General features: G+C 49.4%; 1 protein-coding gene and 1 long non-coding RNA gene across 10 annotated transcripts in view; one reads left to right on the top strand and one right to left on the bottom strand.

Annotated features, from left to right (window-relative positions):
• Positions 1 to 9,913, bottom strand: part of PROX1 (prospero homeobox 1) — a 52,042-nt gene extending 42,129 nt beyond the window's left edge. For 2 of the 7 annotated variants that reach the window (XM_045188556.3, XM_024551418.4), the window contains exons 1-2: positions 4,897 to 5,336; positions 4,666 to 4,771 (exon numbers count right to left, since the gene is read on the bottom strand). The gene's annotated coding sequence lies outside the window, so the exon portion shown is untranslated. Of the gene's footprint in view, positions 1 to 3,342; positions 3,486 to 4,067; positions 4,621 to 4,665; positions 4,772 to 4,896; positions 5,337 to 5,381; positions 5,434 to 7,792; positions 7,815 to 9,844 lie in introns of those variants that run through there. The other 5 variants (XM_045188575.3, XM_071220123.1, XM_045188569.3 and 2 more) reach the window with 5 other exon arrangements.
• LOC123478824 (uncharacterized) overlaps positions 9,791 to 16,077 on the top strand; it is a 96,282-nt gene continuing 89,995 nt past the window's right edge. For 2 of the 3 annotated variants that reach the window (XR_008425759.1, XR_006654174.2), the window contains exons 1-2: positions 9,791 to 9,919; positions 11,672 to 11,780. This is a non-coding gene — a long non-coding RNA (uncharacterized lncRNA). Of the gene's footprint in view, positions 9,937 to 11,671; positions 11,781 to 16,077 lie in introns of all 3 variants that reach the window. The other variant, XR_008425758.1, reaches the window with a different exon arrangement.

Genomic DNA, 16,077 nt, shown 5'->3' with positions numbered 1-16,077 from the left:
TCAGCTTCTGTAGACTTGTGCCTACAGCTTCCTTGATGGAGTCGATCCATCTCACATTTGGTCTTCCTCTCTGCCTGCTGCCTACTGTTTCCCCAGCATTACTGTCTTCCTGTATTTTCATTTTAACATTAATTTTGAGTTGAACCAAGCAACATGAAACCTCTTAATCAACAGGGATGAACATCAATATCAGCAAGTATGCAGAAAAATACTGACGTTGAATTTGAATCCAAATGTATTATTGATCAGATACGCATATCTTACCCTTGTAAACTCCTCTTTACTTAATGTGAAAATCTATAGGAATAATTTTTACTATTAAATATTTTTGGTGCACCGTTTGGCATCTAACTACACAAATGTTCTAATAATTCCTATGCAATGGATATCTCAGCACAGCAGACTCCTCCCCACAAATTATTAAGAACAAACATCCAGGTATAATCAAGTCAGATTTTAACTACTCCAAAAGATGGCTTAATTAAAATTGGAATTATTTGACCTTCTATTTCACATAATCCTAAGGAAACTGATGAGTTCATGTTAGGAGAAAAGAACTTTCAGTGAAGAATTTTGAAGGCGCACTCCAGGGTGAAGTAGAAAGCGGTTGAGTGCTCTTACTTTAATAAAGAACTTATTTGGGGGAGGGCGCTGCAACTTTTATGCATCTCTGTGGAGTCCAGATTCTGGACAAAGAAGTGTTTCATTACAGTAATTATCCAGATAGTTCAGACAAATCTTTTATGAGACAGAGGAAGTGTAAGGTTGGCACAGTTTCCTGGTTGGATTATTGAGATTATCTGTCTTTGTGGATAAAATTATTTGAAGAAATTGCTCAAGCTTACCCTTTACTTCTTTTTGAAAACAACCTCTGAATAGGCCTCTCTGCTCAGATCAAGCTGGTTATGAAATTTCCAATGGAATATCATTAATAAATCAATCTGGAAATCAGTCATTGAAGGGGAAAAATCTAATGATTTGATTTAGATAACCCCCCCCCCCGCCACCCACTCCAATCACGAAGCTGTCCCCTTCACTGTATTCAAGAGTTCATTTCTGCTAATTAGCAACTTTTCCTTCGGAGGTGTTTCTGCCTCCTATCAGGTTAGGAAAACCTTTGATGTTTATTTTGAAGAATTCACTTGATGTGTTAGGTTAATATTTAAATTAACTAAGATCGTACCGTCAAAATCTTGTATTAGATGTTAAAATTTACTATCATAACGGAGTTCTCAGATCATCACTGTTTCATTAAAAAGCTCTCCATCCTATCAAAAATGCCATACATTTTTCACCAGCAAAATAAGCACAGAACGTTTTCTGACACATGCCTAATTACTCATTTCTACTTATTTAAAAAGTCAGAATTCACCAAATTAGCAAATCAGAGTGAGACATAATCTCAAGAAAAAACACATTTTCTTTTTTCTGTTTCTCAAAATTGGAAATACTCTCAATGTCCCCTGAAGCTTCAGAAGGCACCAGGCAACAAGGTCTGAGAAATTCCTAATGCGTATATCCTTTCCCAGGTATACAGGTACTTAATCAGAACCCTATGACAACATACCGTGCACAAACCACATCCCTATCACGAAATCAATAACATCTTATCATTTCTTTTGTTAACCCCGAACCTGAAGCATGTCTTACATTAGCAACTGCACATGCAAGATGATTCCTGACATGATATAAGAAAATAAGGGGGAAAGGGCCTATTTGCATTTTGAACAAACAAACAGCAAGCCTGGCAGCTAGAGGAGGTTTTAAAATTACAAGTGCCACTTGTAGAGGACCAATGCTAGGAAACAGATAAAGTGGGAACAAAGATGCACGTTATGTATGCCTGACTTTTTTCCCCACAAGGTGGTGATTAAACTAAATAGAATTCTGCATAATGGATACATAAAAATATCAATTAAGTGCCAGCACAGATAACCCTTATTAGACATAAGCAAAAGAACACATCCATCGATGACGTTTTCATTATACAAGAACTTCAAAAGCATCCAAGGAAAGTGTTGCAGGCAAAGTTTGATGTTTAGGACTGAAGAATAAATAACACATATTTGCTTATTTTCATGAAACAATGACCGTCACCCGAGCAACAAAACCAACCAACAATCACCATTCACCATCCAACCTAATTCTATGCAACTCAAGAAGTAGCCTGTGTAACGTGAAATTTACAAGATCAACTGATAAGAATCCAGATACAGTGCTTACATTGAATTTTCAACATCTTCCTTCATACATTAAGCCACAGTCCTTCCCGTCATCTAATTTACCATCATATAGACATAGGCAAGTTACGCAGTATGGACAGCTTAACCTGAGTATTCCCCTTTTGCTTCCTCACCGCACACAGCCCATTTCATTTTGAAAATACTCAGAAGTTCCCACAAGAAACTCCTCATAGAACTGACGGCCCGCATCTTGCCTCAGATAGAAAAAGCAGTTACTTCTCACGGACTTGAGATTTTCCTTCCCCATCAGAGTAATAACTAGAACATCTGGCACAGGTCTGGTACAATGACAGGCTCATTCCACTTTATGAGAATATTTAACATATGACTTGAAAGAGTTTATTGCACATACCTATTCTTTCTGGGCACAGAGAAAGCACGCTAAAAAGATAAGCTTTACGAACAGTAACACTTTCAAACTGACTTTGGTATTCTTGGCAGTTACACACACCACCCACGGCTGTCCAAAATACACACACACAAAAGGCAACCCCCCCCCCACCTCCCCAGACCTGGGAGATAGACATAAACTGGACGGAAGCAAAGGGAAAGTCAATCTCTCTCCACCTGCTGCCTGAAGTGGGGGTACTTTCAGCCGCCTGGCAGACAGGAGCCTGAGACACAGCCTCAGCAGCAGCCTGCCAACATCCTTAAGAAAAATAAACAAACACATAACAACTTGTCCCCTACCCTCCACCAAAGAACTCACATGGCAGGGCTCAAAACATAACAACAGCCCACTCCCATTAGCCCGCACAATCCTATTAACCAGGGCAACCACAGCTTCATAAATCTCTACAACCCCAGGGCACGCATTGTGGTCTGGAACCATACAGACACAGAGGAAATTTGCACCTGTCTTTCTTGACATAACACACCTGTCAGGCCCTGCTCATGCGTATTCTGCTAACAGACCTCTGCCTACCTAGTTTAGAAAAGGAAATGCTTTCTTTTTTTTTTAAAGGGAGGGTATAGGTGGGAGGAGAGACAGCAGAGAGAGAGAGAGAGAGCACAAAACAAGAAACTTCTAGCCTTGACTTTGAGAGGAGGCCATCCTGTACTTGCTCTGTTTTTATAAGCTCACGGAGACAACACAGACCTTCTTGGAAAAATTAAAACAAGCAGGTGAGTTTCCAGCCTTCCCCCAGGCAGAGTAGGGTTCTGGATTGCCAAGAACAGCAGCAGTTTCACACGCCGACCTGCCTCCTTGGGCTATTTAAGGCTGTCGCCCAACCCCTCCTCCTGGTTCTTTTCTCGGCGGCCAGGAGCACTCAACTTGCACACGGCTGAGAGGGGCCGGAGACCTGGAGTCTCTCGAAAGCTACTCTTCCTCTACCTCCCCGCTCCCCCCCACCCCAAATCCACTCTCTCCAGCGGCGTTCACTTTCGGCAGGAGGAGTAACTGGCTGCCACACCAGAGGAACCAACCAACACCTCGCTAAACTGGACTTTGGGTGATGTCTCTTCTCCAACCCCCCACCCCCCACCCCGCGCCCCCCTCCTCGTCTGTTCCGGCGAGATAGCAGCTCTTCCCGCCCTCCTCACCATTCTAACCAGTAACAATTACTCTCACCTCTCCTTTGCCCCCTCCCCAGTCCGCCAAACTGGGGCAGAACTGTAGGTACCACCCAGCCAAGACGAGATCGAAGCAGTCCAACACCATACACGGCCAGCGATGACTGACAGAGTCTCGGCCTTGCAAGTCCGCTGCCCAAGAACATCCCCCACCCGGACCTCGATCTCTCCGTCCTCCCGCGACGCTGGGGCACCAGTTCTTCTGCCACCACCACCCCCGACCCCCTGAGTCTCCCGGTGCCGCCTTACCCCGCTCAACTTGACCTACTCCAGATTCCCTGGAGCTCAGGACAGGGGCGCCACGCTCGCTGCCCGGGACCATCTCTGCGCCGCTCCAACCCCGATTTCAACATTTCGGCTCCGACAGCGTTTAGAGAGGAAAGTAACAGAGCGCCCCCCCCTTCCCCTCTCCCCGCCTCTCTCCTCCCCGGCTCTCCGCTGGGGTTAAAAGGAGAAGTGAAAGGTATGCAAATGGCAAGCAAATTGGAAGAGCCTGGAAGAAAGGCAGCTATAATAAAGTAGACAAAGAGAAGGGACGTGGGGTCTAGCCCCGGAGTTTTAACCGGGAGAGATGGGAAGGTTGAGGCTTGGCGGAAAGCGGGGATCCAGACGAACAAAAAGCGACCCTATCCCCGTCGCGGTCCCCTCTCCTGAGTAGAGAGCAGGCAGGAGAAAGAGGAAGGGAAGCAAGCGCCCCCGCACTCCCCAGACAGACACGGCACACAAAAGGTGACAAGATCAGCGACACGTCCCGCAATATCAGCCTCCCCCCACTCCCCCCGCGCCACCACCACCCCCAGCCACCGGCAGGAAAGAGAAAGAAATAAAAGCCGAGCGGATCACTTACTCTTAGGAACTGGGGGGAGCGGAGCGCTGAGTTCCACTGAGGCTCCTGCTCAGAAACTGTTTCGAGGTTATTTTATTATGATTCATTTAAACAACACCATTTCCTCCTGAAAAAGAAATGTTTACACGGGTATAAGTCATGGGAGTCTCTTTTCTTCCCATTCACGAACAAGCCAGTACAAGTGATTCTGGAAAAGGGGAGGGGACTGGCGAGGGGACAGAAGATACTTACGCGGTGCCGAGAGCGGGGGGACTGAGTCTTTTTTTTTTTCCCCTGCCGGCAGAGAGGAAAACACGCTCGCGCTCACCCCCGCTGCTATCTTGCGGGTGATGAATATGATAATTGGACAAGGGACGGTGAGTCTGGACGACAGCGAGCAGGGGAGCGATCGGGGCGAGGAGGAGAGGGGAGAGAGAGAGAGGAGGGCGGGGAGAGGACCTAGGGAGCGAGGAGTGGAGAGGGGAAGACCCGAGAAGGGCGCAGGAGCGGAGAAGGGCGCGGAGGCGAGGCGCGGAGAGGAGGCGCGGGGAGCGGCGGAGCGGGGTGGGAGCGGCGGACCCGGCCGAGCTCTTTTGCGCCGCTCCGCTCTCGCGGCTGCAAGGGTGTATTATTTCAGAGCGCTCCCTCGGCTGAGGGCTGCGCTCCACAACAAGATTTACTTTAAGACACAGCTGAAGGAAACAGGAAGACTGCACGTCACAGTCTCACTGACGTACCCGGCCCCAGCACCCAATCGCGAGGCGCCTTCGGATTCAAGGGGGGATAGCGAGGCAAGAGAACTTGGGAGGAAAAAAAATATATAAAAGGGGTGGGGGTGCGGGGCTGGGAAAAGAGGAGGGGAGAGGGGACCTGCGCTCCTCCTCCCCCGCCTCCATCCCCGGCCCCCACCCCCATCCCCGCCCTGCCCCTGCTTCGGGGCCACGGAACCGCCGCGCCGGGCCGGAGCGAGCCATCTGCGGCCACTGCGCGGAGCGGGAGATGGCGCGAGCGGCGCTGGGCTCGCGCTCGCTCTTCCAGGACGCAGGTCCTCTTTTTTCTCCCCTCCCCTTCATTTCCCAGATCCAGCTGATCGAGTGTGCCCAGTGGCCGAGCGAGTGAGGGCTCCTCCGACTTGGGTGGAGGAAGGCACGGGAAAGTGTACTGGAGAAAGTGGTATTTTCTTTTTTTTTAGGGGTGGGATGGTGTAGGAGGAGGGAGTGGGGATCCTTAAATCATTCCACTTTTTAAATGGTCCTAAGTAGTATCAAAAATACATGTCACTCTTGCAGAATTTTAAAGGGGAGGTGGGCACTAAAATACAGGTGAGGTTTGGGATTCAGTGATAGATGCCAGAGGTTTCCCACGTCGGCTCCGCTGCATCTGGTATTCGCGGACCAGCACTGGTTTAATCCCAGTCCACCTCCCGTCAAAATTATTAAGAAGAATAATCCTTGTTGGCATGGTAGGTACAGCAGCCTTAAAGAAAATGTTAACAAACATTACCTTGCAGTTGTCCCTCACTCATTCACCCCAGAATAACTAAAAATAGAGGTTTCAAACAGGACTTACACAGTTACGATGCCTGAGTGACAAACTTTAAAATTTATTAGGTAAGAAATTTCAAACCCTTAATTTCAGACTTCGATATAAATAAAGCTATAGAAAAATTCACTTCGGTTTGACACATCTTGGATGAAAATAACCAGCAAGATTTCTTTAGATTATGTGGCTCTAAGAGCTCCTTGGGGGTTGCAAGTTACAAATGCTAAGGAGGGAGCCTTCCAGCCCCGCTGGCTAGAACGCAGCTACAACGTTTCTGTCTTGCAGCACAGTAACCGGCTTTTAATAAAGCAACCCAGTTTATGACTTAAAGGTCCTACAAAAGCTAGGACTTGCAGGGGGCTGCGAAGCAGAAACATTCACAGCTACTCAAATTAGTCACACTCATTTTCTTAGGTAAGGTGAGGAAAGTATCTTTCATGTGTCCCTCAAATTTAATCAGATCAAAGGTCGAATCATGTTGTGACTGAGACAACTCTGTGTTTATGAGGTGTGTTACAAGTACACGGGCGGAAAACAACCACCAGTTTCTGCAAGCACACACCCACACCCAACTTTCCTCCGCCAGTTAGCATTTCAGCCTCAAATTCATCCGTGAGGAAGTCTTCTCTTTGAATAATAGCAATGGTCCAACTCTATGCCTTGTAGGAAACTTTTGGCAAGGGATTCATACATGGAAAAGAAAGGAAAAAAAAAATCAGGCCGGCCAGGTTAGGTGTCCAGGATAAGAAAGGAGTTTTGCTTGAGCATCCCCAGCGTTCATTTCTTCCCTTTCGCAGCCTTCAGATACTCCCTGCGCCCCATTACTGAAACAACACAGAGGCGCGCAAACACACCACTCACGCTCCCAGTGATCGCTCCCGGGCTACTGATCATATCAAGTGTTCTAATCGAGATGTGACCATTTAGGCTGGGAACAGAAGTAATCTATCAACGTGCCCCTAAGATGCAGCATGGGATAATGTTTCCATTGGTTGGGTCCTTTCGAGGTAAGCGGGTGTATTGAGCAGAGAAATTTGGATCAAGGATACTGCCTTTCTTCTTTTTCGTCCTGTTATTTTCTTGAAGTATCCCAGTGTGTACCTGTTAGAGCCAGCCCACACATAGGACATGTGCCCTCCACACCTTAAAACCATCTGCTCAGTTAGACACTTAAAAGGGAGGAGGGCAGGGAAGGAGGAGGAAGAACAGAGGGAAGAAAGGAAGCAGAGACAGGGAAAAGATTCAAACTCTGGAATTGAACTGTAGCCCACAAGTTGAAGTCAATTGCACCTAGCGCTCGGAGGCACGTTTGCACACACTACGCTCGGGAACGCACGGCGGGAAAAGCCCTTTATCGCTCCCAGAGTCGAGGTCGGGGTAATCCGTTCGGCAAACGGGGAAGCGCCCCCAACCCCAGCCTTGGCGGCTGAGGCTCGCGGCTCGCCACGCTCAGTTGCGGCAGTTCGCAGCCCTCTTTAGGGCGCAGGAGCTGGTGGTTGAAATAGGAGCGCGCGCAACGCTGGGCGAGCGAGCTCGGTCCTCAGCCCAGCTCTGTGAGCTGCGTATGCGGGGCCCTGTCCTGTCCCCTACTGTCGGGACGACGTACCAGCCAGGCTCTTGGCCAATCCCTCCTGCCAGAGCCGAGGCGCTCTCCCAGGTCTCGAGCCGCCCTGGAGCAAGTATTTCGGGCGACTCCGGGGTTTGTTTTCTGATAGGGGAGAAGCGGTCAGTCAGCTCAAAGACAACGCGCCTAGATAGTGGCTCCATCTCGGAAACCTGCGGCCAGACCTAGGGGTCAACCCCTTCCTCTGCCCAACTGCCAACATAACCCCAATAACTTAAAAGTTAACCCAAATTCTGACTGGTCTTCCAACAAGCCCCAGCCCTGCTGGCTGCGTTTACTTATTTATCTGCAGGCTGATCTGTATGTTCTTAGTCAAACTTGCAGTAATCACTTGTGCATCTGGTTCTGGGTTAAACACAGTTCACCGGGATATTTCCTGGGTGCACTGCCCCCCCTCCCCGCCCCCGTTCTTTCTCAAAGCCGTTAGGTGGAGATCGGAGAGAGGCTGCTATAAGTAATTTAAACCTTGCGAATAACTGTCATCAGATACCTAAACAAATCAATTCTGGGAATTTCAACCAGATCCAGTTGAGAGACAAGCGTGGGCATGGACTTCAGGAGGATGAAGGAGATCCTGCCCGGACACACACACACACACACACACACACACACACACACCATCCTCCAAACACCACCACCACCCCGAAGAGGGGAAGAGAAAGAAAAACCAACCCCAGGGTGCAGGCCGGCCTGCTTCGGGCTATGTAGAGGCAGACTGACTGACCTCCATATTTCTCCCCCCACCCCCTCCACTTCTGCTCCTGTGCCCTGTGTGACGCCAAGCCCAACCTGAATTTGTTCTGAAGGTCTGAATGAAGGGGGGGGGCGGGGATGAAATGCCACAAGATCAGTAGCAATAGCAGCTGCGCATTTCTCTCCTGGGAACCCCACTGCTTAGAAGCCTCCCGTGTGATGTTTGTTTAACCAACAGCTTTCAAAGTAAACAGGCGAATCACTCCAAAGGAGTTGAAATATAACCTTTACAAGAATTTTGGGTCAGGGTGCTGGCAGAAAAAGTAATTTTAAAAAATAATACAGCCCCCACCCCGATAAATAGTCCACCACAAGAAGCCTAAAAGAACCTAGAACTGTCATAAAAATACCAATTCATCGAAAGGATTCTTTACTGTAAAGGGACCTCGAAGCAGATCACTCTTCCCCGACAGGCCCCACCCTTGGGGAGAGGTGGTCGGTGTCGGAGAATGAAGGGGCAAACTACTACTTGATTTTATGGAAGCGGCAAAAACAGTCAAAGGGAGGTACATTCCTTGCCCTGGAGTAGAAAAGAGAAGGCTGGGAGCTCCGCGCCGCCAGCCCTGGCTTTGCCTCAGGCACCGAACTTTCCAATATCAAGATATTAACAGATGGCGGTGAGCACATGGAGGGCTGTTACTTACATAATCCAGCCACTCCGCCCGGCTGCGCGGAGCCCAGCGAGGCGCCCGCCAGGCCGCGCGCGCGCCTTGCGAGGGGTGCTGCTGCCCCCGAAATAACGTGCCTTTCTCCAACCCTATTCGGCTCTTTGAGGGATAGGATTTGGAAAGGTCCTGATCTCAGAATAAAAAAAAAAAAAGCACATCAATCTACTGTGCTGAATCTTCAGTCTCCACCGTAGTAAAAACGCTGGAGACCGAAGGGCCAAGGGAAGCGGAGGGTACGCTTTCGGGGAGAACGGGACATTTTCTGTCGGTAATTGGGGGTGCCAGGTAGCGAAATTTACGCAATTTACACCCCTCCCTTTTTGGCTCAAATTAGCATATCGTTCACTGTCACAGAAATACAAAGGCAGGCTTGGGCCGCAACCTAGAGTGGGGTGGGTGAGGGTGCGAGTGCGCAGGGACGCCTTTGCACGCGGGGGCGCAGTGGGCAAAGTTACGCACAGGCTGGGGCACTGCTGCACTTCCGAGCTTTTGCAGGTTTTTAGCCACTGGTTCTCGCGCGCGGGGAGTCCCTTTCGACTGTGAAGTCGCCTGCTGCCATCACGCCCTCAGCCACCTCCCCAGAGGCCCAGTCCCTCCCGATGTGCCTGTGTACCTCCGCACGTGTGCTGGGGGACGTGTTTGTTGGCCGAGCTTCCTCCCTGATGGCGACTCGGAGCCGCCGAAACCCGTGAGGAATACGCCTGCGTGCGTTGGAAAAGTTTCGGGGTGGGAGGAAAGGTTGGGAGTCTCCTCTCTTGGCCCTCGGCGGAGCGGGGCTGCCTGGCCAGGCTTCCTCCGGGTCTCCTCCTCCCTCCCAGCCCTTCCTTCCACGCCGCGGCCCGCGCGAGGTGTCACGGCCTCTGCATGCAGAGAGCGAACGCGCGGTGCTACGGCGGTGGCGCCGAGCTCCAAGCGGAGGGCACGCCCACCCTGCTCCTGCGGCCCTGGGGGTCCCTGTCGCCTGGTACGCGCCCCACGTTCCCTGCTTCCTCCCGGGCCGCTGCAGACTTTGCAACCACGCTCAGCTGGCCCGGGCTCAGCGCACGCCCGGCGCAAGGGGCAGCCACCTGCTCCCGGCGCGGCGCAGAGCTGGGGAACGTCGGATGCTGCCGGGCCCGCACTGCTTCGCGGCCTCCCCTCCCCCGCCGCCCTCCTGTTGCTGCGGGGAGGTGGCGCCCACAGCCGGCTGAAGCATTTAACCTGAGAGTGGGGACTCTCCAGGGACCTAAAGAGGGGCGGGACCTTTTAAGGGATGTACATAACCCCCCAGGCCCCCCTCCCTTTCTTGTCAATGATCTAAGAATATTTGGCCGTTATTCCCAGTTTCCCTTTCTTGGGTCTTTCAAGTCGAGGATGTGAATTCGCAGGAGACGTTCTCTCTATTTTCAGGGGCGTTGGGGCTAGGACTTAAGTTATCCCTGCTGTCCATATTTCTACGCTTTTATTCAGGATGACCAGCGGCTTAGAAATATATAGGCGAAGGCCAGGCACAGAGGGAGCAGGGAAAGAAACTCCCAGTTTGGATGTATTTGTGCGGGTGGGGTGGGGGGGGGACTGACTCAAAAGTTGCATTTTGTTTAAATTAGAGCAAGACAAAGTTGAAAGCCAGATTTCTATAATTTTTCTGGTAATATTTCTTTTATGAAGTATTTAAGTGTCTGTTTGTCATCATTTTGAGATCAAAAGGAAAATCCATATGCTGCATAGTTTTTCGAAATTGCTATTTAAATATGTTTTAAATGTTTTAGCCAACGTGGAGAAGGCTGCTCAGACGCGGGCTGGTGACAGGGAGAGCGGGATGGTTTGATGTGAAGCAGGATTCCCATGACCTGGCTAATCCTCAAGAATCACCAAGGGAGCTTTGACAAAATAAAGATTTCGGGGCCCACCCCAGTTAGGCACTCAGCGGAAGGACTGAGAATCTGGGGATCCTACTGGTTTTCCAATTACTGCTCAGCCAGGCGCTGACTCTGTGACCTCAGGGCTGTTATGTAATCTGCCTGAGCCTCACTTCTCTCTATCTGTTAAGTGGGAATAATATCCAACTCATCCCATTGTCGACTTTGACAGAAGTAAGATTGTTCAGCATGTGATTGGTGCTCACTAAGAAATGGAACCTATTTTGTGTACAAACGTGTGGTCCACACACTCGAGCGGACCCCTTCCCCCATATTTTGGTGAGGCTAACTGGGTTGTCGTTTCTTATGCACATTTTTGCTCATGCCTACTTGCTGCTTTGGGCACTTTGTATGCTAACCTTCCCACCGTTTAGGCCACAAAATATAAATTAGAATTGGTGTGTGTTTGGAAGCCAGGCTTTGTGTCCTTGGCCCTAGAACTGTCCATTGGGCCCAGGGGTAGGCAGGAGGCATTTATCAATCTGAATCTTGCTTTCTTGCTTTCTTTCTTTTTTGGTCCTTTCCCCTCCTCTGCTTTATAGATGGAAACCTTTTCAATAGAAGCTGCCCATCAGACCAATGAAACCACAGGACAAAACATTCTATTCAAGGAGGGAACATCAAGAAGGAAAAGAAGGTCAACATGCCTAGGTAAAACTAAAAAAAAAAAAAGTTATATCATTTATCATTAAGTTTTTACATGTCTGAATGAACAGCTCCCCCTAATCTACATGCAGTAAAAGGCAACCCTTTATAAAAGTATGTTCAAACCAATGAGTACAAGCACACCCCGAGGTAATTAAGAGAGAGCCTGGGCAGAGACAGCTGTGAGGAGGAGAAAGATAGGTGGGAAGGCGCCGTCCCTGGCTGTGACTGCTGTAGTGTGAGGGAAGAAAGCCAGGGGAATGGAATGGGCTGAACCAGCAGTGAACAGATCAAGGAGGCTGACAGTTTTAGAACTGGAGAGGGCTGCGAGCAGCTAATTGAACATCCCAAGGAAGGTGTTTTGCTGGTACCCTCAGAAGGCTTGTGATAAGTAATCCCCGTGTATTGGAAGGGAGGGGTAAGGAAGAGATTGCCAGCTTGGGGTGTCCATGGGCCCAGCCCCTAATAAAAGAACTCATTCTCCCTGAATGAGAGAAAGCCCAACCATCAGGCGAGATGCCTGTCCGTTGAGGGTTTGGGGATATATTTAGGCAGGTGTGGAAGATTTCTGCTCTCTGGCTACTCTCTGTAGGGTGAGCATGGGGTTGACAGAGGAGGTGGGGTGGGGGATGTCTGTGACTCTAGGGGACAAAACAAAGGACCTCAAGACAACTGCAGAGAAACACTCATCACCAGTGAAGCTGTAGGGGACAGGTATCAACTTCTGGTTTCTTAGCCCCAACCACCTCAAGGTGAAAGGAGCTCTTTTACTTCTACTTGTGTGGGGGTGGCAGAGGCTGAGAGGGGAGGAGTGCTGGCTGGGGGACAGAGTGTGGGGGGGCAGGGCAGGTAGGGCAGCTTGCAGGTGCAGGGGTGGGAGAACTGAGTGGGATGGGAGTGTAAGGTGGGGGTGTAAAACCAGAGTAAAAATGAAGGGGTGGGGTAGGGGAGTGGGTGTTAGCAGAAGGTGAATGGGGTGGGAGGGTAGCCTATAGCTGGGGCAGCAAGGGAGCAGAGACAGGGGAAAGTGAGGAGGTGGGAGTTAGTTTGATTGGCAGGAGCATGTCCCTGGGTCTGGGGCAGGTGGTGCAGGAAAGTGGGAGTGAGCAAGGAGTGCCAGTCCTCCTGGGTAGGGAGGCGCTAGGTGCAGCAGTGCTGTTCGAGGGGCAGAGGTGTGGTGGGAGGAAAGGCCCACAGGAGGGAGGCTAACTTTATCCCTTGCTCAGATTTGGGTAGGTAGGTAGGCAGGTAGTAGGGCTGGGTCTTGCCTCCCTCCTGCCCTTACAGCCTCTCCCAGACTTTGAAGACAATGGCAAACTCGTGAATCCCAGGTTGGCAGGAAGGCTTGGGACTCCACCATGGCCACTGCCTGGCAGGCAGGACATGGAATTCTCTGGGGGTTCTCAGGAGCTGGGGAGAGGGTGGCTTGCCTGATCAGGAAGGCCTCACTGTGCCTTCTGGGCTCCACGGCTCCCCGCTGCTCCCTTCTCCAACAGTAGGGCCCTGCATGCCCCTACATAGCCTCCGTCTGCAGCATGTCCACGGCCCAGCCCACCCTTGCACAGGCCACCAGAGCAGGCTTCCTCCACGTCCCCTCTATCCCCACCCTAGGCTAGTGTTGCTCCTTCACTCCTGAGGTCCCCTTGGCACCTTTTACCTTCCAGATAAGGTGAGTTCACACTTTCACTTCCTCCCCATCTTCAGGCGGTGGTGCCTGGGAGGAGAGAGGAAAGGCCAGGAGGGTGTCCGTGATGCAAAGTGTTTCAAAGAAGATGGAATAATTCAATTCAACAGATAATTACTATTTGCAAGACACTGCTACACACGGCAATGGGTGACCCTGTTGAAAAGAGCAGAGTGAACTGGATGATTCTGGTTCTTAGCCAACCAACCAGGTGGACGGTTATTATCTGTGTTTGATTTAGTTCGGTTTCTGAAACCGCAGTTGGGAGCACTAGTCTAGAAGAATCTGGATGAGGGGCAGGAGTGTCAACGCCTCCTCTCCTCTCAATATTCCAAAGTGGTCTTTTAGGGAGAATGGCGAAGGAGGTGAACAGGAAGTGGTGATAAGTGTGAGGGCAAAAAAAAAAAAAAAAAGCTTTTCCTCCCCCCTTCTAAGTTCTTATAACTGGGCTGATAGTCAAATTATCAGAGCCAGAAACAGGAGAAAATGCAATTTTTAATACATGTGCATGGGGAATTCATATAAGCACGAACATTTCAAAGACCGGGGCAACACGGGGCGTATATGACGTTTCTGACAAAGGAGAAAGGGTTTCAGAAGTGAGAATGGGTGGATTACAGAAAGCTGAACAAGAGCGGAACGAACACACGTGGCAGGCAGATTCTGTGTAGGCAACTCCGAGGCAGTGGCCTACCGAGGGTATCTAGGGAACAGGCCCCTGCTGGAACCCCTCTTATTTGCTCTACCTAATTCGAATTAGGCTAAGGGAACATCCTAAGATTACCTTCCTGAAGCAGGTTTTTCCGTCTGAATGTCTTGAGCAGGAAAGGGGTGGGGGGAGGGTCAAAGCTTCTTTCTGAGTCTGTTGTTTCTTAATAACTAGCTTAAAATCTATATCCCAAAAGGCAGCTTCAAGGTGGCAAAACCTGGGTCCCCTTCATCATCATTCTAGCGTGCATTGAGCATTTTCTATGGCAGAACTGCGCCAGCTGCTTTATACCTGCCTCTTCCAGTTTCTTAATTCCATAATGCCACAGATTATAAGACACATCATCAATTTAAAGATGGCCTTTGGGAGAAAAGGAGACTACAATGACCTTAATACATAATGCATTGTAAGTCATACTGATTTCAGGAACAGAATAAAATATGAGAAAAAAAAAAAAAACCTGAACCTTAAAAGGGAAGAAGTAAAGGATAAGTGTAGTTCTCGCAAGAGCCCTAAGAAGAATCATCCCCGCTGTATGATGAGTAGATGGGCATCAGTCGGGAAGGCGTCCCCACTCATTCAAGGCTGCAAATCCAGGGAGTGGCAGTTGGAACTGGAACCCAGATTTGCCTGCAGTCAGAGCCAGAAGAACTTCAGCAGACTCCGGGCTTTGTCAGCTTTGTCCCAGCCCCGGTGCTGTCTTCAACCTTCTACTCGAACACTCCCTCCCCTCCCCTCCAAGCAGGGAGACTTCCAGGAGGACTATGAAATTCATTGGGGGGGAAAGGTACAAAATAGTCAAAATACCGGGGGGGGGGGGTGTTTTTTTCAGATTCAAATGAAGTCTTTAAAGGGTAAAGACCACGCATGCCAGGTTTTGCTGTGCACTGCAGGAAGTCCGTGAATTCAAGGATCCCAGTATTGCTGAAAATAGAATTGTAAAAAATAAAAGGGGTGGGGGGAGAAAGTGAAGGAAACTAATCCTATTAAATGTGGTAGCGTGTTTTTGTGGCACGCAGGGAGAGATTAAGCACAGGAAAGGGGATAAGTACTGCTTCAGTTTCACTAAACTAATGTGACAACTTGTCATTGGAAATCTTTGCAGCTTGTTAGTAGATGGCTAGCTGATTCAGTAGAGTTTTCTATCATTCCCTTTGTGTCTCCCATGAGGGTTTTTTTTTTTTTTTTAATTTTCTTTCTTTTCCTGTTTCTTTCTTGCCCATGCTGCTCTATTTTGCTTTCTAATCCTTCGTGTCTCCTTCAAGTCAAAACATTTAGCTGGCTCTAATCAAGATTTGGTTTTGAAGATGCCCCTTGACCTTGCATTGCCCAGAGAAGCTGGGGAGGGGACAGCTTTCCATCCTTAACCCGGGGTCTGTCTCGTGGCTTGAAAAATGAAGCTTCTGGGGAAAAACTCTCACTTTTGATTTCGTTTTTCTGGAGTCGCTCTCCTTTCCCTTTCTGCTTTTCATTTTCTTGTTTTATGCTCTTCTTCTCTTCTTGTGTTTCATTTCCATGCCTGTGTGTCTTCTCTCACTTGCCTCTTTCTTCTGTTTTCCTAATTTCCTTCTTTCTTGCTTTCCCGCGACTTTCTCTTTTATCTCTTTCCTAGAAGTTCTTGTCCCTCTTTAATTAACTCCAATAATTCTTATTCTTTCTTTCCTTCATGGAGAAAAGTTACGGATCCCTCATGGTGGGGGGGCCAGTGTGGTGGGGAGGGGGCCCAGGATCTATGGTCATAGACATGCAGGGAACAAAAGGCTGATCAGAATCAAGAGGAGGCAAGAATTTTAGGCTTGGTCCCTGTCTTTCCAAAGCAGGTGTCCAGCTTGTTTGGAAATGTGGCTGACTGTGCCTCTCTCTTTTGCCTTGGCATCACTTTCTCCTACTGTCCTCCTCCCTCCCCCGCT

This window comes from Desmodus rotundus, chromosome 12 (assembly GCF_022682495.2).
Source record: "Desmodus rotundus isolate HL8 chromosome 12, HLdesRot8A.1, whole genome shotgun sequence".
Taxonomy (NCBI): domain Eukaryota; kingdom Metazoa; phylum Chordata; class Mammalia; order Chiroptera; family Phyllostomidae; genus Desmodus; species Desmodus rotundus.
This window is presented reverse-complemented; position numbering and strand designations above follow the sequence as displayed.